Genomic DNA, 25,583 nt, shown 5'->3' with positions numbered 1-25,583 from the left:
TGTTAGAGTTAAAACCAGGAGATAAGAAAGCAGACATAATATCAGTAATAGCACAGCATTTGCAAATAGAAGAAGAAAAAGTCAAACCACATGTTAGTACATTTGAATGAGCTAAACTTCAGTTGCAGATGAGGCAGCTTGAACTTGACAAAGAAAATGAATAAGAAACAGAACTGGTAAAACTTAAGCTTGAATTTCAAAGAGAAAGTGAAAGAGAAGGAAGGGAATTCAAATTTAAAATGATGGAACGAAGGAAAAGGGGAGATCGTAACTCCAGTGAAAATTTTGGTGGAGAAAGATCTGACTCTAGCCCAGGACCCAGTGGAGAATTGTTTAAATTTGTACAAGCCCTCCTGAAATTTGAGGAAAGGGATGTAGAGGCATTTTTTACTTCTTTTGAAAAGATAGCTAGACAGATGAAGTGGTCAAAGGAAAGCTTGACACTGCTTATGCAAAGCAAGTTGATAGGCAGAGATCATGAAGTTTATGCTATGCTTTCTAGGGAGGCTTCTGCAGATTATGAGATGGCAAAAAAGGCTGTTTATGAGTTAGTCCCTGAAGCTTACCAGCAGAAATTTCAGAACGTCCAAAGACAGTCTGGGCAGACTTAAATAGAATTTGAGAGGGTAAAACAAATTAATTTTGATCGTTGGATGTGGGCACTAATGGTACAGGCCATGTATGAGAACCTTAGGGAACTAATTATCCTGGAAGAATTTAAAAATTCACTCCCTCTGTTAGTAAGAACCTATGTAGAGAACCAGAAAGTTTTAACAGCCAGGCAGGCATCACAAACTGCTGATGATTACGAGCTTGTTTACAAGCCCAAACTCTTTGTCCATCACCTCCACAAACCCGAGAAGGATAGAAGATGGGAGGATGAAAGGAAGGCAAGTAACTGGGGACAAGAAAGGACAGCTGGGAACACCCCGGGATCTCCTCCTCAGGACAGAAAGGAAGATGCTTAGGGTGGAAGTGAGATGCACAGCCATTGTCGCAAAATGGGACACCTTTGTGCAGAATGCTGGAAGTTGCGGGGTAAACCCATGGGATTTAGTTTTAGAGATACAACACTGAAACAGGCCCTTCGGCCCACCGAGTCTGTGCCAACCATCAACCACCCATTTATGCTAATCCTACACTAATCCCATATTCCTACCACATCCCCACCTGTCCCTATATTTCCCTACCACCTACCTATACTAGGGGCAATTTATAAAGGCCAATTAACCTATCAACCTGCAAGTCTTTGGCATATGGGAGGAAACCGGAGCACCCGGAGGAAACCCACACAGACACAGGGAGAACTTGCAAACTCCACACAGGCAGTACCCAGAATTGAACCCGGGTCGCTGGAGCTGTGAGGCTGCGGTGCTAACCACTGCGCCACTGTGTCGCCCATTTATTGGGGTACACAAGGCCAATGCAGAGAAAGGGGCCCTGACCAAGAGTACGACAGATCAGGCTGTAGCTCTGACTGCAGCTGTAAGGCCAAATACAAAAACAGCTGTGAGTGCGGGGAACATGAACGAGATACCTGAGAGCTATATGGAATTCTTGTCAAAAGGTAAAGTAACTCCTTATCCCTCAAGTGAGGCAGGTAAACCTATAGTTATACCTAGGGATACAGGAGCCACCCAAACCCTTTTTAGCCACGGAAAAACCAAGTGAAGTCAAAGAGACAGAGCGATTGCAGGAAAAAGTTCCAGGACCTTTTCCTGCATGTGTAGTGACCTGAGAAATGGCTAAACAAGTTCCATTGTTGGAGGTAAAGTTGGCATCACAGACAGATAGCCGAATATCTGAAACATTTTTTGTGGATTTGAACAATCCGAAGGAAATGATGAATAAATCTTCTCTGATCAAGGCTCAGCAAGCCAATCCAGAGTTAAATAAACTGGCACAATCGACTCTAACTGAAGCTGAAGATGAAGCAAAGGGAGATCCAGAAGGCTACTATATTAAAAATGGGATTCTGATGAGAAGTGGAGACCTCCTCACAGAACTGCGGATGAAGAATGGACAGTAGTTCACTAGATAGAGGTACCGCCAAAGTATCACCAGGAAATATTAAGGAAAGCCCATGAAATTCCAATAGGGAGACATGTGGGAATTCGGAAGACCAATCACGTATAGGTCAACATTTTTACTGGCCAGTCTTTCCAAGGACGTGGTGCAGTTTTGTAAAACATGCCATACGTGCCAGATTGTGGGAAAACCGCAACCTGCCATAAAACCAGAACCTCTAATTCCCATAGCAGTTTTTGGGGAACCATTTAGAAGGGTGTAGGTAGACTTCGCAGGACCTTTACTGAAAACAAAAGCAGGATAACAATATATACTCACTATCATGGATATGCCTACTTAGTTCCCAGGAGCCATTTCCTTGAGAACAATTTCTGCTAAGGTACTGGTAGAGAGGTTGGGCTGGTTTTTAAGAAGCCCTCAACGTCGGGATCCGTGGTGGGGTGGGAGGGGCCTGAAGATGGCCCCGGATGAGGCTCGCCAAGGACCTCGACGCTGTCAGGGCCTGGCCCAATCCTTCAGGCTGCGGCGAGGCACTGTGGCAGCCTCTCTGCCACTGGGCAATGGGACCATATTGGAATATTTAAATCAATTAAAATAATTAATTTAAATAAACTCACCTCGCCTCCTGATTTCCCACTGTGATCATCAGCCCGGCAGCCGGTACTCCCGAGCCTTCAGATCCCTGTCCAGGGAAACGAGGCGCAACACTAGTGGGGAGCGGGGAGGAGGTAAGTTTAACAGTGCAGGAGGTGGGGAGGGGAGGTGACAGGGTCAAATTAATGTCATGGGTGCATGGGATGGTGGGAAGGGTTATACATTAAAGTTTGTGCAGTTGAGGGAGGGAGGGAGGGGGTCAGATGGTACAGGTAAGGGTCTTGGAGGAGGGTGGGCAAATAAATAATTTAATTGGTAATGTGGGGATGGGAGAGGGGCAAAAGAGATGTATTTATTTAATTTCATTAAATCTATCTTTAAATATTTAAAACCCCCGATTGGGCTAACAGCCCTTTTAAAATGGCGTCAGTGCCGGCGCCATTGCCAGGACGGACAGCCCTCCCCCTCCATGTGATCGAGGGGGACGCAGCCGCTCCGGCTATTTAAATGAGCCGCTGCGGTTCCAAGCGCAGCGGCTCTTTGGCATGCAGCCTGCATGGGCAGATCGCCATTTTTCCTGGTAGCGGGCTTTATAAAATCCAGCCCAAGTTAACTCAGTTCTTCACCAGCTGTGGATTACCGATTGAGATTCAGTCGGATCAAGGTTCCAATTTTATGTCTAAAAATTTTCAGGAAGTTATGGGCAATTTGGGTATCACACAGTTAAAGTTTTCAGCATACCAACCACAGGCACAAAGAGCTGTAGAAAGGTACCATCAGACCCTGAAAACGATGATCAGGGCATACTGTCATGAATATCCCAATGATTGGGATAAAGGGCTAGAATTTCTTTTGTTTGCCACCAGGGATTTACCTAATAAATCTACAGCTTTTAGTCCTTTTGAATTAGTTTATGGACATGAGAAAAAAAAGTCTTCTAAAACTAATTAAAGAAAGGTTTCTAGAACAGAGGGACAAATCTTCTGTGTTAAATTATGTATCTGTGTTCCGGGAACGGCTCACGGGAGCCTGCAAAGTGGCTCAGGAACACCTTAAAGCTTCCCAAACAACATGAAAAATGGGCAGACAAGCATGCCAAGGCCTAAACATTTCAACCAGGGGATGAGGTGTTAGTATTATTGCCTTTACAAGGTGAACTGCTGAAAGCACGGTTCAGTGGTACATATAAAGTGGTCAAAAGAATTGGTAAAGTATATTATTTGATTGACACCCCAGATTGCCGGAAAAAGAATCAGCAATGTCATATCAATGTGTTGAAACAATATCATTGCCAGGAGAAGGATAAGCAAGCACAGGTATGTCAGGTAGTAGGGACAGTGAAGGATGAAAGGGATAGTGAGGATGAGGCAGAAGTTAGCTAATACTGAATTTTTAGGGAGATTGTATATAATGCTTTCATATTTAGATGTAAGACTACGAGAAGACCTAACAAGGCTACTCACAGCATTTAAAAGAGTCTGTAGGGACAAGCGAGGATGTACAACTTTAGCCATACATGATGTGGATGTAGGGGAATCCTTTCCTATAAAACAATATCCTTATCGCTTAAGTCCAGAGAAATAGGCCCAGGTAAAAGCAGAAATCCAATACATGCTGGAAAACCACCTAATTGATCCCAGTCAAAGCAGCTGGAGTTCCCCAGTGGTGTTAGAGCCTAAACCTGACGGTTCAACTAGATTCTGCATAGACTACAGAAAGGTTAATGCAGTAACAAAGGCAGACTCCAACTCAATTCCTCGCTTGGAAGATTGTATTGATAGAGTGGGCAGTGCCACGTTTCTTACAAAAATAGATTTGTTAAAGGGATACTGGCAGGTTCTTTTAACACCCCGAGCGAAAGAGATATCGACCTTTGTCAAACTAGACAGTCTTTTCCAATGCCGAGTGATGCCATTTGGGCTAAAACATGCCCCAGCCACTTTTCAGAGACTAATGAACCAAGTGGTAGCCAGTGTTCCTAACTGTGTGGTTTGCCTTGATGATGTGCTGGTATACAGTGACACTTGAAAGGACCACTTAGAACAACTAAAAGCTCTGTTGAGAAAATTACGATCGGCCGATTTAGTGATAAACCTTGCCAAAAGTGAATTTGCAAAGCCAGAGTAGCCTACCTCAGGCATATAGTAGGGCAAGGACAAGTGTTGCCAAGAACAGTGAAAGTACAAGCATTGATGGAGTTCCCCACCCCTAAGACTAAGCGAGAAATCATGAGGTTCTTGGGGATGTGTGGTTTCTACCACATGTTTGTACCAAATTTTAGTACTATAGCTGCTCCACTAACAGATTTGCTACAAAAAAAGAAAAACCAAGGTAGTGTAGTCAGGGGAGTGCCAAGCATCGTTTGAGAGGCTGAAAGCCATTTTGATTAATATACCAGTATTGGCTGCTCCAAATTTCACTAAGCCCTTCAAGGTAGCAATTGATGCTAGTGACCTGGGGGTCAGTGCAGTCCTGTTACAAGCCAATGGGCTGATATTTATGTTGCCACCGCCGCAATCAGCGGCAGCCGTAAACTAAGCCGGTCAGCCAGCGCAGACCACTCGTCGTGGAGCCGTGCGATATTAAACGTGGCGGCTCATTTAAATGGCTGGGGCAGACCGCACCCCCACCCAATGACGTGTAGGGGGCAGGCAGTCCATCACTGGCAACGGTGTCAGGCGCCACTGCGCAGGGAATTGGAGGTTCTGGTTTTATGGCAGGTTGCGGTTTTCCCACAATCTGGCACGTATGGCATGTTTTACAAAACTGCACCACGTCCTTGGAAAGACTGGCCAGTAAAAATGTTGACCTATACGTGATTGACGGCATTTTTAACGGGCTGCAAGCCCATCAACTTAGTTTAAATATTTAAAGATATAGGAATGTTAAATTTAATTTTAAAAATTAAATTAATGTTTCTAGCACCTCTCCCACCCCCCAATGACCATACAGTTGATTCCTTGCCCTCTCCTCCAACCCCCCAAAATACTTGCCTCATGTACCTGACCTTCCTCCCGCAAGGATCATAAACTTTTACCTTCAACCCCTTCCCACCATCCCCTCGACCAATCAGAACAGGTTGACCCTGCTCCCTCCCCCTTCCCACACTGAAATACTTAGATGCTCTCCCCTCCCCACCAGTGTCCCACATCAGATCCCCGGACGGAGATTTGAAGGCGCGGGAGTGCCAGCCACCAGCACCAACATTGGAGTGTGACGGATGGAGGGAGCAGGTAAGTGATTAATTCATTAATTTGCATTGTTTTGCATATTTAAATTATGCACCCATCGCCGAGCGGAGGGGAGGTGGGGGTGGAGGGCGGCGCCATGAGGCCTCAACGCCGTCAACAATATCGGGCCAGGGCTTCCTGGCGTCGAGCGGGCCTCTGCCGGATGCATTTTACGGGCTCCCTCCCCACCCCACCATGAGCCCATCAGGGGGGTTGTAAAATACGTCCCGGTGAATCAGGTATAGAAAGGCCAATGGGATACTTTTCCAAAAACCTAAATCAACACCAAAAAAGATATTCAACAATGGAGAATGAAACCCTAGGCTTATTACTAGCTTTTAAGCATTTTGAGGTCTATGTCCGCCACGACTACAGAGAGATACTGGTAAATACAGATCATAACCCTCTAGTCTTTGTTGAAAAATTCAAAAACCAGAATGCCAGACTATTCTAATGGAGTTTACTATTGCAACCTTATCATTTAAAGATTCTCCACATTGTGGGATAAAATAATTGTAATTGCGGATGCTTTTTCTAGGATTTATCTTTACTTTGGGTTATCTGAGTGCAAAGATAATACAAAGCAGAACTGTATGAGATAAAGGGTGAATGATAATGAGTGTGAAAATATGTTTTAATATATTTTTCACCTTTTTTTTCTCCACTCTTTGCGCTGAATTTTCTGTGCCCGCTGTCGGATGTCGCAGAGCTGCTGCAATCTACTGTGCGGTGACTCACACGACTAGCCGGGGAGGGCCGACCCCCCCCCATCACATGGAGAGGGCTGGCTGTCCGTCCTCGGCAATGGCGTCAGCTGCCTGTGCGCAGGTGCTGATGCCATTTTTAAAGGGCCGTCAGCCTATAGGCTAGTTAAATATTTAAAGTTACAGTAAATTTTTAAAAATGAAGGCATTTCTTCTGCCCCTGTCCCACACCCCAATAGCAATAAAATTAATTATTTACCCATCCCTCCCCACAAAATACTTACCTTGTCCAGCTGACATTTCCCTCCCAAACTGCACAAATTTTAACCTCTAACCATTCCCACCATTCCCTACACCCATGGTGTTACTATGACCCTGTTTCCTCCCACCCCCACCGACTATACTGAAAAACCTACCTCCTCCTCCTCCCCACCAGTGTGGTGCCTCATTTCCCCAGATGGGGATCCGAAGGCACAGGAGTGCTGGCCACTGCACCGAAGATCGCAGAGGGAGATCAGGCGGTGGCCTGAGTAACATCAACTCATTAATTTTAATTTATTTAAATATTCAAATGAGGGTCCCTTAGCTGCCCGGTAATATTGGGCCGGGCCCTCCTGGTGTCGGGGTACGTGGTGGCCCTCTCCCGGAGGCTTCAGGCCCCCCACCGCCGCCATGGACCCCGACACCTAGGGGAGAACAAAATTCAGACCTTTGTAATGAAACACATTTGAAAATAATGTTTCATTCCTCCAAGGATGGAGGTGTTATGACAATGCTTCTATACTTTTTGTTAAGTTTTTTGAGGACTCATGTATTTTAGAATTATGGACACTGTTTTATTTGAGAAAACTGAAAAGGATTCCATGGATGTCTTTTTCACTGGAGTCATGAAAAGATGTCATCAGAAGGTCTTTTGGACTTGGTTTTTAAACATCCCTTGCTGGCAGTCACCTGTCTTCAGATAAATACCAGGCGGAGGATTTTTGATTTGGAGAAGATGTTTACAGAGAAATGACAAGTCAAGATTTATAGGGGTCAGGAGGCTTGACTCTGGAGATATTGTTTTTGGTTTCACTTTGGACAGTGTGTTGGGGTGTGAACTGTTTTGAAGGCAGTTGGAGAAAACCAGCCAAGAGAGCAATCACCATCAGCATCCTCTTCCATCTCTTTGAGGACTTTCTGAGAATCAAGTGTAAGAAATGGAGAAACTGTTGCTGCATTTCTCCTGGAAAGCCTGGCAACCTGATCTTCAACGTTGCATGTAAAGAACTGTTCTAGAACGATCCCAGTGACAGCTGTCTACACATGTTTGGGACACCAAACCAAAAAATGGACAACTGACATATTTTCATATCTTCTCTTTATTTCTTCAAGAATTAGCAAGTGTTTGGCCAACGTATTGTTTTTTGTCTTTTTTTTGTAACAGATCTCTAAAGAGAAAATCTCTTTATTTTCCAGTTAACCAATATATATGTGTGTGTGTGTGTGTGTGTGTGTGTGCGTGCGTGCGTGAGGGGCTAAGGTAAAAAGGGAACTTTCATATTTCAATCTGTGTGTTAATGCTTTGCTTCATAAACCAATATCTACTGTACGGTGACTGACTCCTGAACTACCTGGATTACACTTCATGTCTTTCCAACTCCTGTAAGAGCTCTATTCCATTCTCCTAGTTTCTCCATCTTCGTCGTATCTGTTCTGATGATGCTCTCTTCCATAACAATGCTTCCAATATGTCTTACATTTTCCTTCAACCGTGTCCGTCCCATTTCCCACACACTGCTCTCATCCCTCCCCCTCCCTCCCAGAGAAGTGATAGGTGTCCCATTGTCCTCACCTTCCATCCCACCAGCCTCCACATTCAACATCCAACTCCACCATTTTTGCCACCTCCAGCACGATGCCATTACCAAACACATCTTCCCCTCCCTTCCCCTTTCAGTATTCTGAAGAGTCCTCTCCCTCCGTGACACTCTGGTCCACTTTTCCATCACCTCCAATACCTCCTCCCAGTCTCACGGTACCCTCTGTGCAAGTGCAGGAAATGCAACACCTGCCCTTATCACCTCCTCCTTCCCACCATCCAGGGCCCCAAATACTCATTCTAGGTGACACAGAGATTTACTTGTATTTCCATTAATTTAGTATATTGTACTCGTTGCTTATGATACGGTCTCCTCTACATTGTGGAGAGCACCGCAGCTTGGGTGATCACTTGGCTGAACACCTCCATTTGGTCTGCAACTCTGACCCTAATCTCCCAGTTGCTTGCCATTTTAATTCTCTGCTCCCCTCCCACTCTGACCTCTCTGTCCTCGGCCTCCGACACTCAATTTGGCACTTTACAGCCTTTAGGACTCAAATTGTGTTCAACAATTTCAGATTATAACCACTGCTCACCTTTTTTTCAGACAAGCAGATTCTGGTAATAATTCTGCTATTCATTAAATCGGTCCTGCTTTCCACCCTATCACAGATCTTCCTTTTTGTTCCTTTGTCCCCTCCCCCCTTTCCCTGCCTCTGTACTTGTTTAAAACCTATCACAACTATAACATTTTCCAGTTCTGATGAAAGTTCACAGGCCTGAAACGTTAACTCTGTTTCTCTCTCCGCAGATGCTGCCAGACCTGCAGAGTATTTTCAACATTTTCTGTTTATACTTCGGATATGCAGCATCTGCAATATTTTTCCTTTTGTAACTGTGATATCTGCTTTGCCGAACCAAACAGAAATCAGCTCCATTAGCTTTACATCTTATTCAAATACTCTTGGAAGTGATCCTTGATTGTGTCAGACTATTAACTCAAAATTTTCTAGATAAATGTGATCAAGATTGTATTTGAAAGTGTGACATGATTGGGCAACGTGCTTATTCTGAAGGTGCCAAAGGAAATCCAATTGTCAGAGGGTTAAAAGGAATGAATGGGAGATGTCACTGAAGCGAAGGCTTCAGATTAAAAAAATGACATCAATGTCGGCAGAGTTGAAATGCTGCCTCCGTGAAGGCCTTGGAGCAAAATATTAGTTCCTTGATTTGCGGCAAGAGTCTGAAGGTTAGCAGCTGCAGCTGGAAAGCTAAGCAGCTGGCAGAAGGGACAGAGCTTGTCTGCTGAGGCTAAGCTTATTGATTGCTCATCAATAAAAGGTCATCCCCCTTTGAGGAGCCACGAGTGCAGCCGCATTTTGTCTCCTCTCCAGATATTCCTTTTTCAGCTTTTGTGTGGGTCTCAAGGTAGACACCTGGGGTAGAAGTGAGTTGTAAATGAGCTAATAATCACTGCCGCGCTGACAGAAACCACCAGCCTGACATCTTTGCTTTCCCCTCCTAATGGCTGACAAATGTCAGGGTGACATGTATGTATTTTTGTTAATTGATTTGGTTAATTAGGTCCCAGAGGCCTGTGCTTTAAGCCGCACTAATTATGGACTGCAGCAGAGAGCTCTAAACAAGCAGTGCAAGAAACTAAAAACAAAAGTGAGACAGATAACAAGGGGAAAAATACTGCTTTGTATTCTTGGATTGTGTTCTTCTCACATCGCATCAATTCTGACCTACCACATGTCGCCTAGTACTTGATGTGATGCAAACCAGGGGAAAAAAGCAAATTGGAGCCTGTCTCATTCCATACAGCATCTGTTCCACAAAATCTGGAACATTCATTAATCTAACAATTAGCATTTCGTTCTGAGATTCCTAATTTCACATTCCGGCATTTTAACTTTCTTAATATATACTCTATTAGTCTAGGTTTATTGACGGAACCTGTATTGACACTCTGCCTGTGGAGGCTTCTTTTGCTATTGATAAACACCATGGTTTTCTCTTAAGTTCAAACAAAGTAGCATTTTTCTTTTATGTTTGTAAACATTATTGATCTGCATAATATCGTCAGCATTAAAATCCTGGATTACCAAGACTGAGTGTAAAACCGCTGCCAAAATCATGCGCTTGGTAGTGTTAATTAGAAGCTGCTCGGCATTGTGGTGTGTTATAAAAGGCAGTGCTTAATTTACTTCTAAGTTGAAAAGAAAGTGCAAGCAGTCAAAAGTAATAATCAAAAAATACAAAACTAGACTGAGCTAATCCTTACAGTCAAGTTATTTACTTGCACGATTTGGAGTGCACTTCCTGCAAAATGCTGATTTTTGTTTCAAATACAGACAGTTGACTAAGATCATAAGAGCCTTTTCTTGGGACTCATCAAAATTGTTACTGGGACTGAAAATTCTTCATCTGTCACTAAGTGAAGAAAAGTAAGAGTTTCTATATAACTACAGATTGAATTCTGGCATACGTGTACAAGGGGAAAGCTTCACTCCAGACAGAACAGGAGTATTTACAATTTAATAAAACATCTTCGGCTCGGAATCATTGGAAGACAGCAGAAAATGTCTTCAAGAAAGTGACAAGATTATTTAAAACATGTTGTGAATTGAGAAAATTGCATTCCACTCATTTCTGTATATCTGCTTTACAATGCTACAATTCTAACCTAGGTTTAGAAATTACTATTTGCGATATTAACATATGGATGTTTAACACATTTCTATGACATTCCTCTGCTCACTAGAGTAGTGGACAGTAGAATGCCATATGACTATGATAACCATTCATGTACTAACACCTGTAGGACATGGGGTCTTACCAGAATGGTTCCATGAAGGAAGAAGAGCCATTCAGATGCAAAGTCAGGAAACATTTTTTCACACAAAAGTTATTAGCAATTTGGTACTCTCTCCCCCAAAACACAGTGGGTGCTCAGACAATTGGAGCTTTCAAGATTGAGATGGCTAGGTTTTTGTTAGGCAAGGGTTTCAATAAATATTGTTGAGGTGCAGATCAGCCATGATCTAACTGAATGCTATAAAGGCTCGAAGGGCTGAATGGCCTACTCCTGTTCCGAATCTTCCTAAATTAGAATCCCAGACACTCCCACTTTGCTTTGAGTATGTAGCTATGATAGAATATGTGCTACATGGGTTGCAATTTTAAATAGGTTCCCAGAATGTGTCAAGCATTGCGGCTAAAAATGAATCTTAGAATGTGGAACTCCACGAGGAATTAATGCCCACTGAGCAGCCAGCTGGATTGCTGAAGTCGAATAAACTATCTATTAATAAGTATTTGAGCCTATCAGAAAATCATTTTTACAGCCGTTAGATAGAGGAGAACTTGTTTTGAAAGGCACTGGCTACTCAAAGGGTTCATAAAAGACAACAAAAATAATGCTCATCATTATGTATCTTCTGTATTTCTTTTATTGGAGCTTTTACATTTTGCTGGTAATTTTCAATATCACCTGTGACAGATAATGAGGGCTATATCATGGCAAATAAGAAGATACAATAAATATATCTATCCTCACAAGTTAGAGATGACTGGATAACAAATAACGGGCTGGATTTTACTAGCACATAGCAACCCACGGCGGCACGCTTTGAAGTCAGCAGTCCGCCCGCGTGCAGCAGCCGCCGCCGAGCCTCCGTGATATTTTGTGCGAGAGCTCATTAAAAATGGAAGGTACAGAGTGTCCGCCCCGTATCATTGCACAGGTGCCGGCGCCATTTTTAAAGGGCTACAACCACTTCACTAGCATTTGCATTTTTAAAGAGAACAAATGTCAAAATTAAAGTTACACATGAGGTAACATTTTCACTCCCTTCACCCACACCCCCATGGAAGAATCGATTTATTAATTGCCCATTCCCCGCCCCCCCCCCACAAAAAACTTTTATGCAGATTCCGACCTATTCCCCTGACCTTTATTAACTTTAAACCTTAACCCCTTCCCATCATGCCCACCCAATCAAAAGACTATTCTTCGTTCCTCCCCCCAACCATCCTGAGAATTACACTCCTCCCCCCCCCCCCACCAGTGTCTCGCCTCGGTTTCCCAAAGGGGGAATCCGAAGACACAGGACTTCCGGCCACCTGCTGGAATATCGGCGTGGGACAGCTGCCTGGACTAGGTAGGTTTATTTACATTTATTTCAATACATTTTGCAACGTAAATGAAGGCCTTGCCACCGCTAGTAAAATGCAGCGGGGCCATCTCAGCATTGGGGGTCAAGGCAGACCTCTCCCAGTAGGATTTTCCAGGCCCCCCCTGCCACAATCCCCGATGTCGGAGGGCTGGTAAAATCCAGCCCAACAAGTGGAAACATTTATCATTGTCTTGATGCTATTTATGACATTCTACTTATGCAATAACTTGTAATTATATGCAGACCCAACCCCCTCCCCCCTTGCACCCCCTTCCCCCTCCCCAGGCAACCCCCGCACCCCAACGCAGGAGTCCTCGAGGCAGCCAACATCTCCAGCATATACACCCTACTGAGCCAGCGACGCTTGAGATGGCTTGGCCATGTGAGCTGCATGGAAGATGGCAGGATCCCCAAGGGCGCATTGTACAGCGAGCTCGCCACTGGTATCAGACCCAACGGCCGTCCATGTCTCCACTTTAAAGACATCGGCAAACGCGACATGAAGTCCTATGACATTGACCACAAGTCATGGGAGTCAGTTGCCAGTGATCGCCAGAGCTGGCGGACAGTCATAAAGGCGGGGCTAAAGAGTGGTGAGTCAAAGAGACTTAGCAATAGGCAGGAAAAAAGACAGAAGCGCAAGGAGAGAGCCAACTGTGTAACAGCCCTGACAACCAATTTTATCTGCAGCACCTGTGGAAGAGCTGTTACTCTAGAATTGGCCTTTATAGCCACTCCAGGCGCTGCTTCACAAACCACTGACCACCTCCAGGCGCTTACCCATCGTCTCTCGAGACAAGGAGGCCAAAGAAGAACGTAAGAGAACATTCCAAGGCACCTTCTACTAATTTAAAACAAATTATCATTAAAAGTTTATGTGCATTATGTTATAATGTTGTAGTGAGCCTTTAACATTTCTAGCCACATAATACAACAGATCAATTTAATCTCCAGATTCTCAAAGGGCATTATAAGGCAATCATTTTTTTCTACTTTTATTTTTCACCTTTTCTTTTGAATTACTTATTGGATTTTTCTCTTTTTTGTTCCATGTACCAAGTCCTGATCCAATCACTTTCCCTGTTATGCTCATCTTGTATTTCTCTGTTGCTTTCAACATTGCTGCATGCTGAAGTCCTAGCCCACTTGGCCTGGCTATCTGACCAAGCTTGTGTATCTGGCCATGTGAGCTGCATGGAAGATGGCAGGATCCCCAACGCTATCTGACCAAGCACAAAAGCGTTGTCAAAGGAGATTTCCCTGGATCACCTGGCCATCGTGATTATTGGAAAATCAGGTGAGTTGAACCGCGTGCCTTAAAGGGACCTGCCTGAGAAAAATTAGGCAAATTCCTTCACAGGCACACGCTCCGATATTTGCTGCACCCAAATGATCAGTGAAAGAAAGAAAGAATTAGAGTTGGCAACAAATAGGAAAGTATTCAGTTAAAAGAAAGCATATTTTTATTCATGATGAACACCACTGGACATCAATATTTTAAATTATTCTTATCAAAGACTTCTATGTACTTTGCATATCTAAATCACATACATGTTCTTTCTAAACAGGTTTCCACTTTGGCTGCATGCGGTGCATAGAGGAAATTTGATCCCCTATGTTCTTATGACATGGCACGGAAGGAAATATGCAAACTATTTTCATCGCTCTCAGAACATGCACACTATAAATCTTCTCATGTAAAGCATCAGTGTGCCCTCGTACTGGACTGAAGTTTTGAACTTTGACTGTGCTGATGAGGGATAGCATGGCACAGAGATGAGACAATCCACCATGTGAGAGAAGGAAAGAGAAAGAGAATGAGAAAGAGGGGAGAGAGAGAGAGAGAGAGAGAGAGAGAGAGAGAGAGAGAAAGGAACATTGTGGGATGAACCACTCTTACCTGAAAACAGTCATCTGCAAACTGCTGCAAAAGGCATTGGGAAGAGGTTATAATCTAGTCCTGGATTGCTGTGTGGCATGGGAGAGGTACACCAAAGGGAAATGTTTAAAAGCTAAGAATATAAATGTTAATTTAGGCTGGGAAAATATTAAAATTTTTCAGAGGAAAAATATAATAGTTAATAAAATAAATATGTATTTATCAGTGCCTCTAAAAATGCAATGCCCATTCACTAAATTTACAGTCATTTATACTAATAATCTTGTACCCATAATTACCAGAAAATAAATCCATTTTCATTAAATTTATAAATTCTTTTCCACCTGACATTGATCTACATTTTTCTTTGGAAAAGGCAAATCTTATCAAATCCATATGTGTAATGATTTCCTTTGCTCAGAAGGGTACCTTGTACCTCCGGACTCAGGAGAATCTATGAGAACAATCACAGATATGCAGATAGTAAATGACTTTTCAAGGGATGTGTCACATCAGAATTTTCTGCTCATTCCTCAGCATAATGATGGTGTCAGTAATAATGTGGTTGGGATTGTTTTTTGAAAATAATGGTTTTGATGTCATCCTGCTTTAATCAATAATATTTACAAGGATTTTTATTTGGCCATTTACGATGACATTGAATTACGTGGATCATAACAGCTGATCATTTATTATAAAATGCTCTTTATTTTTGTCCCTTATCATATTCCCCGATAAATCTCTGTATGATATACAGATAAACTGTTAGGATACACTCTTAGGATTGTATCAGCTTATTTATCACAATTAGCCTTGCTCATGGACAGCTTGAAGTCTGAAGCAAGATTGTGATTTTTAGCTACTAAAATGGAACTGTACTTAATCTGCCCTGTCAGTTAGTTCTGTGTGGGGAAGTGGTAAAATTAGGTAAATGGCAAGGTCAAATAGAGATTTATTGCTGAGGGAAGTTACTGTAGGTTGGCAACTGCTTGTAAATCCTTAGCTTATGTCCTTAGGAGAGGCCAAGTTGTCAAATTCAGAAACATCAGCAGGAAATGGATGAATTTCTTTTCCTTTGAAATGTCAAATGTGAACTGTGATAGACAGATGCTAGACACAAATCTTTCATACGAACATGCATGAATGAAACAGTGTGGCTGAATGGATGAGCAAATTAATCAGAAGGAAAATAAGGAAGAAAAGGGAGGGAAAAATATTGGAGGAGGAGGCCTTTCCAGATAGAAAGATTAAGATGGACTGTTGGCTTTTCTCATCCATATTAATTTATCATTAAAGTTATCATATGTAAGTATTATATGGAGAAGGCATTCCTGACCCAGAAGAAAACCTTTAAAAAAATTAAAATTTACATGGGCCTCTTCTGGCCTTTGATCCAAGTCCCAGCAGGTTCAGCCTTGCGGGGGAGTCACTCAGACATCAGGTTAAATTTACAGTTGGGCCATATCAGTGCAGGAAGACAGTGGGTAAGTCCCAACACTCAATTTTAATGCACCCCCGCACCAGACCACCCCCTCCTACCCGTCCCCCAACACAAACACACATACACAGAATCACAGAATTGTTACAGTGCAGAAGGAGGCCATTTGGCCCATCGTGTCCGCACCAGCTCTCTGAAAGAGCAATTCATTCAGTTCCATTCCCCCGCCTTATCCCTGTAACCCTGCACATTCTTTCTTTTCATATAACTGTCTAATTCCTTCTTGAATGCTTCAATTGAACCTGCCTCCACCATGTTCTTGGACAGTGCATTCCAGACCTTAACCACTCGCTGCGTGAAAAAGTTTGTCCTCATTTCACTTTTGCTTCTCTTACCAAATACATTACACATGTGTCCTCTCGTTCTCGATCCTTTCACGAGTGGGAACAGTTTCTCCATCTACTCTGTCCAGACCCCTCATGATTTTGAATACCTCTATCAAATCACCACGTCTTTCCTAAACTCCGGCGCCCAGCACTGGACGCATTACTTCAGCTGAGGCTGAACTATTGTCTTATATACGCACACACATACACACACAGTTCTGTTTTTTAAAAATTCATTCATGGGATGTAGGCGTCGCTGGCTAGGCCAGTATTTATTGCCCATCCCGAATTGCCCTTGAGAAGGTGGTGGTGAGCTGCCTTCTTGAACCGCTGCAGTCCATGTGAGGTAGGTACACCCACAGTGCTGTTAGGAAGGGAGTTCCAAGATTTTGACCCAGTGACAGTGAAGGAACGGCGATATAGTTCCAAGTCAGGATGGTGTGTGACCTGGAGGGGAACTTGCAGGTGGTGGTGTTCCCATGCATCTGTTGCTCATGTCCTTCTAGGTGGTAAAGGTCGTGGGTTTGGAAGGTGCTGTCTAAGGAGCCTTGGTGCATTGCTGCAGTGCATCTTGTAGATGGTACACACTGCTGCCACTGTGCATCGGTGGTGCAGGGAGTGAATGTTTGTGGATGCGGTGCCAATCAAGCGGGCTGCTTTGTCCTGGATGGTGTCGAGCTTCTTGAGTGTTTTTGGAGCTGCACCCATCCAGGCACATGGAGAGTATTCCATCATACTCCTAACTTGTGCCTTGTAGATGGTGGACAGGCTTTGGGGAGTCAGGAGGTGAGTTACTTGCCGCAGGATTCCTAGCCTCTGGCCTGCTCTTGTAGCCACGATATTTATATGGCCACTCCAGTTCAGTTTCTGGTCAACGGTAACCCTTAGGATGTTGATAGTGGGGGATTCAGCAATGGTAGTGCCATTGAATGTCAAGGGGAGATGGTTAGATTCTCTGTTGTTGGAGATGGTCATTGCCTGGCACTTGTGTGGCGTGAATGTTACTTGCCACCTATCAGCCCAAGCCTGGATATTGTCCAAGTCTTGCTGCATTTCTACACGGACTGCTTCAGTATCTGAGGAGTCGCGAATCGTGCTGAACATTGTGCAATCATCAGTGAACATCCCCACTTCTGACCTTATGATTGAAGGAAGGTCATTGATGAAGCAGCTGAAGATGGTTGGGCCTAGAACATTACCCTGAGGAACTCCTGCAGTGATGTCCTGGAGCTCAGATGATTGACCTCCAACAACCACAACCACCTTTCTTTGCGCTAGGTATGACTCCAACCAGCGGAGAGTTTTCCCCCTGATTCCCATTGACTTCAGTTTTGTTCGGGCTCCTTGTTGCCATACTCCGTCAAATGCTGCCTTGATGTCAAGGGCAGTCACACTCACCTCACCTCTTGAGTTCAGCTCTTTTGTCCATGTTTGAACCAAGGCTGTAATGAGGTCAGGAGCTGAGTGGCCTTGGCGGAACCCAAACTGAGTGTCACTGAGCAGGTTATTGCTAAGCAAATGCTGCTTGATAGCACTGTCGATGACACCTTCCATCACTTTACTGATGATTGAGAGTAGACTGATGGGGCGGTAATTGGCCGGGTTGGACCTGTCCTGCTTTTTGTGCACAGGACATAACTGGACAATTTTCCACATTGCCAGGTAGATGCCAGTGTTGCAGTTGTACTGGAACAGCTTGTCTGGGGGCACGGCAAGTTCTGGAGCACAGGTCTTCAGTACTATTGCCGGAATATTGTCAGGTCCCATAGCCTTTGCAGTATCCAGTGCCTTCAGTCGTTTCTTGATATCATGCGGAGTGAATCGAATTGGCTGAAGTCTGGCATCTGTGATGCTGGGGACTTCAGGAAGAGGCCGAGATGGATCATCAACTCGGCACTTCTGGCTGAAGAATGTTGCAAATGCACCATTCACGGCTGGATGTGGCAGGACTGCAGAGCTTAGATCTGATCCATTGGTTATGGGATCGCTTAGCTCTGTCTATCGCACGCTGCTTACACAGTTTGGCACGCAAGTAGTCCTGGCTTGTAGCTTCACCAGGTTGACACCTCATTTTGAGGTATGCCTGGTGCTGCTCCTGGCATGCCCTTCTGCACTCTTCATTGAACCAGGGTTGGTCTCCTGGCTTGATGGTAACAGTAGAGTGGTGAATATGCCCGGCCATGAGGTTACAGATTGTGGTTGAGTACAATTCTGCTGGTGCTGATGGCCCACAGCGCCTCATGGATACCCACTTTTGTATTGCTAGATCTGTTCGAAATTTATCCCATTTAGCACGATGGTCGTGCCACACAACTCAATGGAGGGTATCTTCAATGTGAAGGCAGGACTTCATCTCCACAAGGTCTGCACGGTCACTCCTACCAATACTGTCATGGACAGATGCACCTACGGCAGGCCAATTGGTGAGGAGGACGTCAAGTATGTTTTCCCCTCTTGTTGGTTCCCTTGCCACCTGCTGCATACATAGTCTAGCAGCTATGTCCTTTAGGACTCGGCCAGCAGTGGTGCTACTGAGCCACTCTTGGTGATGGACATTGAAGTCCCCACCCAGAGTACATTCTGTACCCTTGCCACCCTCAGTGCTTCCTCCAAGTGGTGCTCAACATTGAGGAGTACTGATTCATCAGCTGAGGGAGGGCAGTAGCTGGTAATCAGCAGGAAGTTTCCTTGCCTATGTTTGACCTGATGCCATGAGACTTCATGGGGTCCAGAGTTGATGTTGAGGAGTCCCAGGGCAACTCCCTCCTGACTGTTTGCCACTATGCGCCACCTCTTCTGGGTTTGTCCTGCCGGTGGGACAGGACATACCCGGGGATGGTGATGGCAGTTTCTGGGACATTGTCTGTAAGATATGATTCCGTGAGTATGACTATGTCAGGCTGTTGCTTGACTAGTCTGTGGGACAGCTCTCCCAACTTTAGCACAAGTCCCCAGATGTTAGTAAGGAGGACTTTGCAGGGTCGACAGGGCTGGGTTTGCCGTTGTTGGTGCCTACGTTGATGCCGGTTGGTCTGTCTGGTTTAATTCTGTTTTATTGACTTCATTGTGGTTAGTTACAACTGAGTGGCTTGCTAGGCCATTTCAGAGGGCATTTAAGAATCAACCACATTTCTGTGAGTCTGGAGTCAGATGTAGGCCAGACCAGATAAGGATAGCAGATTTCCTTCCCTATCGCAAATTAGTGAACCAGCTGGATTTTTAACAATGGTTTCATGGCCATCATTAGACTAGCTTTTAATTCCAGATTTATTCATTGAATTTAAATTCCACCTTCTGCTGTGGTGGGATTCAAATCCATGCCCCCAGAGAAATACCCTGGGTCTCTGAGTTACTAGTCCAGTGACAATACCACTATGTCACCACCTCCCCTTCTCTACTGGGTAGAGTATTAATATTTCCACCTGTATTTCAGAATCTAACAATCAATTAATAAGCACTGGCTTATTTAAACACAGTTGCACACATGCCCTGGAAAACATAATAAAGGCCATATCTCACTGATGGCTATTGTTACGACCCAGTGAGAAAGAGCTCTAAGGTTCCCTTTCAGTCTTCACCTGGTCGTACCATAACAGGGTTTAATTTTAAACACACCGTGTTTTTTGCTCCCCCTTGGTGAATCCTTCTTCACCCCTTTCCAATTATAAGGCAAAGAAACCAGCACAAACAGGTTTTCTTAGGTTTAAGGAAAAGAAGGTTGAAATTTATTAAACTTAAACTCTAATTTGGTTCACGCCTATGGATATACGACACACCCACGCTAGCATGCATACATGATACACACATGCAAATTGAGACAGAAAAGAGCAGAAAAAAATAAGGTGGAAAAGTTTGAGGCAATATCTGAAGAGTTTTTGTTATGGTTCTTCAAGCTCGTCGTCGAGTCCTTGACTGCAAGTAGATTTTGGTTTTCGTTGGGGCCCAATATTCTTCTTAAACTTTGTTCGTTGTCGGAGACTTTTCGCTCTTGGGGTTCATGTGTCTTCAGTTGAATCAGAGGCTTGTGAGAAAGAGATGGGAGCAGACAGGAGAGGTCTTCTCAGTCCAGGAGCAAACAGTCTTTCTGAGTTCAAACTCTCTGTGGCCAGTTCAAAAGAAAACCCTGGAACAGCCAGTTAGTCATGTGACCAGGTGATCAAACCAGTCCTGGTCCTTGTGGATTGTATGCTCCTTAGCAGGCCCTGGAATGCGCTTCCTCACCTTCAATCTGAGTTAGTACGTAAAAGTTTTTTTCCAGCCATGGCTGATCTGTTTAACAAGTCATTTCCTTGCTCCAACAACAGTTAAAAATCAATGTTCATGACAAAATTAATGTGCCTCATTCGTAGCAGGTGGGGGCCTAGCATGACACTATTAACCCTCTGAAGAGTGAATGGCCTTTACAGTTTAAGAATAAACATGATTTCTTTTTTACAGCATCGGTTTTAATCAGAGATTTTTGGGTAGAACAGTGATTGGCTGCAATACATAAGCCACTGGATGCGTCAAAGATGAATACATTTCTAATTAAAATCTGATTTTTAGTTTTGATTAAATTACTTTGCAAGTGTCATATGCCTGATCTTGGGTCCGTCTGTGTACAGCAGAATGGGTTTCTATAGTCGTGGTGCAAAGATAGAAAAGAATTACTCAGAAAAATTATGTTCTGTACATTTTGAATTCTGAACACTATAGAATAGAATTCGATTAATGTATGAAATGGCTAAACTCTTTGTGGTGCTAAGTATTCTCTGTATAAGGAAACTCATTGTAATCTTATATGTATTTTGCTGTTCAAGCATGTTTCTAAAATTCTCAATGCCAAACTGACAATAAATCATTTAACGCATTCATACTATAGAAGAGCATCTACATATTTTAATTTAGATAATATTTATCAAGTATTGATCGATTCAAAGATATGTAAATATATGTATGTGTGTATGTGTCCATGTGTATATACATTTGCACGTGTGTGCGTGGCGTAGTGTATTTATTTATTAGTTTTAGCCTGAATGATATGATCTGGCATTGTGGTATTTTCCACCCTTGGAGAGAGCAAGAATGTGTGGAGGGCAATCTATCCAATCTCTGGCGGCACAGTGGCGCAGTGGTTAGCACCGCAGCCTCACAGCTCCAGAGACCCGGGTTCGATTCCGAGTACTGCCTGTGTGGAGTTTGCAAGTTCTCCCTGTGTCTGCGTGGGTTTTCTCTGGGTGCTCCGGTTTCCTCCCACAAGCCAAAAGACTTGCAGGTTGATAGGTAAATTGGCTGTTATAAATTGTCACTAGTATAGGTAGGTGGTAGGGAAATATAGGAACAGGTGGGGATGTTTGGTAGGAATATGGGATTAGTGTAGGATTAGTATAAATGGGTGGTTGATGTTCGGCACAGACTCGGTGGGCCGAAGGGCCTGTTTCAGTGCTGTATCTCTAATCTAATCTAAACAATAAACTTAGTAAGAGTGGAATTCTTAAATCAGCAGTACACTACTTGAAAATGAATACTAAATCTCTATGCTTCTCTGTCTCCAATCTACCCTTTCCCTCCAAAACTAGAAAGCAACATTTTCACTCAACTACATGCTCTTCTCTCCCACCACTCCCTGTTCAAGTGCCAACAATCTGGTCCCTACCTGTCCAATGCACCAAGACTTCCCTGGCTAATCTCACCAATGCCATTGTGTGTGAGTGCGGCAATGGTTCATTGTCTTCTTTAATCTCTCTGCCCTCTTCAGGACTGCTAACTGCACCATGGCTCCACAAGGTCAGTTTCCATATATGTGTTGACAGCTTGCTGCCTCTACTACTAACTCCAAGGCTGTCACTCTACTTCTGAAATGCCAGTCCAACTTTAAGAAAGGCTCATCCAATGGATTACTTTGAAGTGCAGTCATTTTTGCGTTGTCGAAAACGTTTTGCCAATATTTCCTTCACCATAATATCGGCAAAACTGAAAGCATTTATTTTGCCTCCCATTAGCATCCACATGGATTTGGCCTCAATTTCAATAAACTAAATCCAGATGTGTGAAACCCTGGCCTCATATGTTAATCTGAACTGAGCTTCTTACCTCCACCTAAGCTACTGTCAACAGAACTTACTTTCACCTATGGAAATTGAGCTCTCTGCTTCTTCCTCAGCATTGATTAGAACATAATCTATGCCTTCATCACCTTGAGGACTAATATCTCTCCAAGGACTTCCTTATCCCTTATCTCCATTTTTCATGATCCTCAGCGAATTTAGAATTCTTCAATCCACATAATCCCTTCACACCCATCACCCAAACCCCTAATAAGTTCTACCAGCACCTTTTGACCCAGTGAATCAATTTTAGGGCTCTTTGCTTCCTTTATAAAATGCCTCTACAGCCCTGTTCCAAACTATCTGACTATATCTCCTTCCAACCGCACAGCCCTTTATGCAGATCACTTCTCCTTCAATTCCACCATCTGATGTTTATTTTCATTACTATACTCCCTCCCTGTCTCAGAAGTCCCTTAAAAACTTTTTCTTCCAATTTCCTTCCATCCCCTATGCCATCCTCCATTTTTTCTCCCTGGTATCCATTTTGTTACTTCCCAAACCCATTGAGACATTATTGTTTATATGTACAATAATATAAAAACACAGCTTGTTTTTTTCATGATCAGGCTGTAATACCAAGCACTGGGTTTTCATTTCTATTGCATTCTGTGCCAATAGTGATGTGATTGATCAGATGTTAAAGTCTCTGGTATAATGTAACATGACTTCCGCTCACTAGCGAGGAGATCAAGATATTTATGAGTGTACTTATTTATTTATTACCATTCCTAATTAGCTCATTTGCCTGGAACTTGTGTCCCTCTTGCATGATGCTGAATGATTTTCCACAGTAATAATGTCGTCTTTTATTTACTTATTTATGATTGAGGAGCAAAGCATAAGCCAAATAATATTTTTAAATTCTGTGGTTGATTCTTTTGACCACACATGTATCAGTGCATCACAAGTCCATTGTTAAACTGTATATAATCTGAAAAACCTTCTTCAGTGGCTCAACCGGTACTGGAGTAATTAATAAAGCATGGTACATTTTTCAGCCAAAGCTGACAGTTAGATGTAAGTCTGTGAGGAATGGAGTAAGCAGACATAACTTTCCCCATGGCAAATGCACCCCTGGTCAGGCTAATATAGGAAACTGCAACCTGCACCATGCCATATCCCTGGTTGAGCTGAACTTGTGAGGGTGGAGGATAAACAACCAAAAGGTATATTGGTGTGTTCATGGCAAATGTGACTGAGCTGAAAGTGTTAATTTGCAGATTGTAAAACATCTCCATATGCTGCATGCTGAATACTATAATTCATTTTTTGCTGATATGATGTCCACAATGAATTTATTTTTTGCAGGGTAAATATTTTTTTTAATCCCAGCAGTTTTCCAGATATGTTACAGATGTTAAAGTTATAAATTGTGCAACTAGTTTCCCACAAGCTGGAATGAATTGCATGTTGAGAATTTCTTGCCATCCGTTGACAGTGATCAATGGTTTGGCCATGTAACTAGTAACAGTTTAAACAATTCATCGAGTCCACCGCCAAATAATAGGTGCCAATTGCTTTAAACCAGATTTGCATTATCGCATTCCCATTTTCTTTTACCACAGCTGGCAAATTTGAATTAGGCCCTCTAGTGTGTGCGTGCGTGCGTGCGTGCGTGCGTGTGTGTGTGTGTTTTTAACAGGCCAGTTTCATGTAAAGAAAAGCCAGCATGTTATGTGTCACCCTATCATGGTTATACTGTAAACAATAATCACATGCTGCTTCTCAGTACTGGGGGAAAAAAACAGTTGAAAGTTGCCCCAGTGCCATTAGTGAGACAAATACTTGTTTCAGAGTAGATAATCTCAGTAAAAGAGTTTTTATACTGCTTTCAATCCAATTATGAGGCTGACCAAAAAATTCAGGAGAGCTAAGTGGTCAGCTTCCTAAATGGAAAAAATCAATTATTAATTGCTTCTCTTGCAAAGCATTCTGTTCATAAAGTAAACATTTAACTAGGTTCCCTGTAAAATGTAGTTGGACGCAAAGGGAGTTGAAATACTGTATAACTCTGCTATAAATGAAATAATACCTGGAAACTAGGGCTCCAATCTGCCTCCTTTATAATGAAGTCCACAGCAAAAGGTTAAGGTATTCCACGCAAAAAAGATACAGGGCATACACTGTTTACATCTAGAAGCCTAGGAATGATTGTTAATATTATCAGGTAAAAGTTCATAATGTACAGATTACATTCCTTTTATTTGATATTTTAACAATGTCTGAGGTGAAGAAGGAGCTGCGGGACCCGAGAGAAGTCCTGTGAAAAGGTGCCCCGAACACCCAAAACATCCACGAACGGCCCCCCCGGCCGCAACTTCAAAGCGCCCGCGGGAGATGGCTCGGAGAGCATCTGCAGCGCACTGTCGGCAATGCTGCATGCCTTTATTTAAACCACTGCAGAAAAAAAACCCTTAGCAAATGTAATCACCTCTAAGTCTGCCAAATGATGCTTCACCTCCCGAAGGACGTGGTTGAGCTTTCCGGACGTCGATGGTGGGCACTGAGGAAATGGCTTATTACCTGCACCAGATTCCACCCCCCCTCCCCCCCCTTTACCCCCCTTCCACCCCCCCCCACCCCCGTCCCCTTCCCTGCTCCACCCTCTCAGCTCACCCCCTCACAACCCCGTCCCAGCCCGCCCCCCCCTCGCACCATCTTCACCCCGCACCCCCTTCCCCTGCACCCCCCCCTCCTCCCTCTACCCCTCCCCCTTGCATCCCCTCCTCCCACCGGCACCATCCTACACCTGTGTAGGGGCCCCAACAACCCCACTGCCTTGTGGGCGTCTCGGGAGAGACCAAGGCTAAGGGAGTAAACCCTAACAGAAAATCCGGAGCGGAACCTCGTAGGCGGTCATGTGTCACCTTTGGCATGTTTCCGGCAGTTCCTGCAGCCATACTGGTGCCAAACGTCGTGTCCTGCACTCCTTTGGACCCCACCAGAAAGGCCGAGAGGGGGGTTTTGACGACTGGGCAACTCTCAACCTCCATAAATTTGCCCAGGCATGCGCCGGCGCGTATCCATTGTCTCTCGAGATAAGGAGGCCCAAAGAAGAAGAAGAAGAAGAAGAAGAAGAACCCACCAAAAAAGACAGCTTAGCAATTGCAGACAGAAGAATGACATTTCAAATTATCAGCTTGTCTACTAAAATTGCCAAAGTTAATATTGAGGCTGCTAGTACAATTGTAGATTGCAGCATCATGCATTTATACAACAAGCCCGTTGAGATCGCAGTATTGTTGTACTACGT

The sequence above is a fragment of the Heterodontus francisci genome, chromosome 20 (genome assembly GCF_036365525.1).
Source record: "Heterodontus francisci isolate sHetFra1 chromosome 20, sHetFra1.hap1, whole genome shotgun sequence".
Taxonomy (NCBI): domain Eukaryota; kingdom Metazoa; phylum Chordata; class Chondrichthyes; order Heterodontiformes; family Heterodontidae; genus Heterodontus; species Heterodontus francisci.
The sequence above is the reverse complement of the archived record's forward strand: the minus strand, read 5'-3'. Positions refer to the sequence as shown.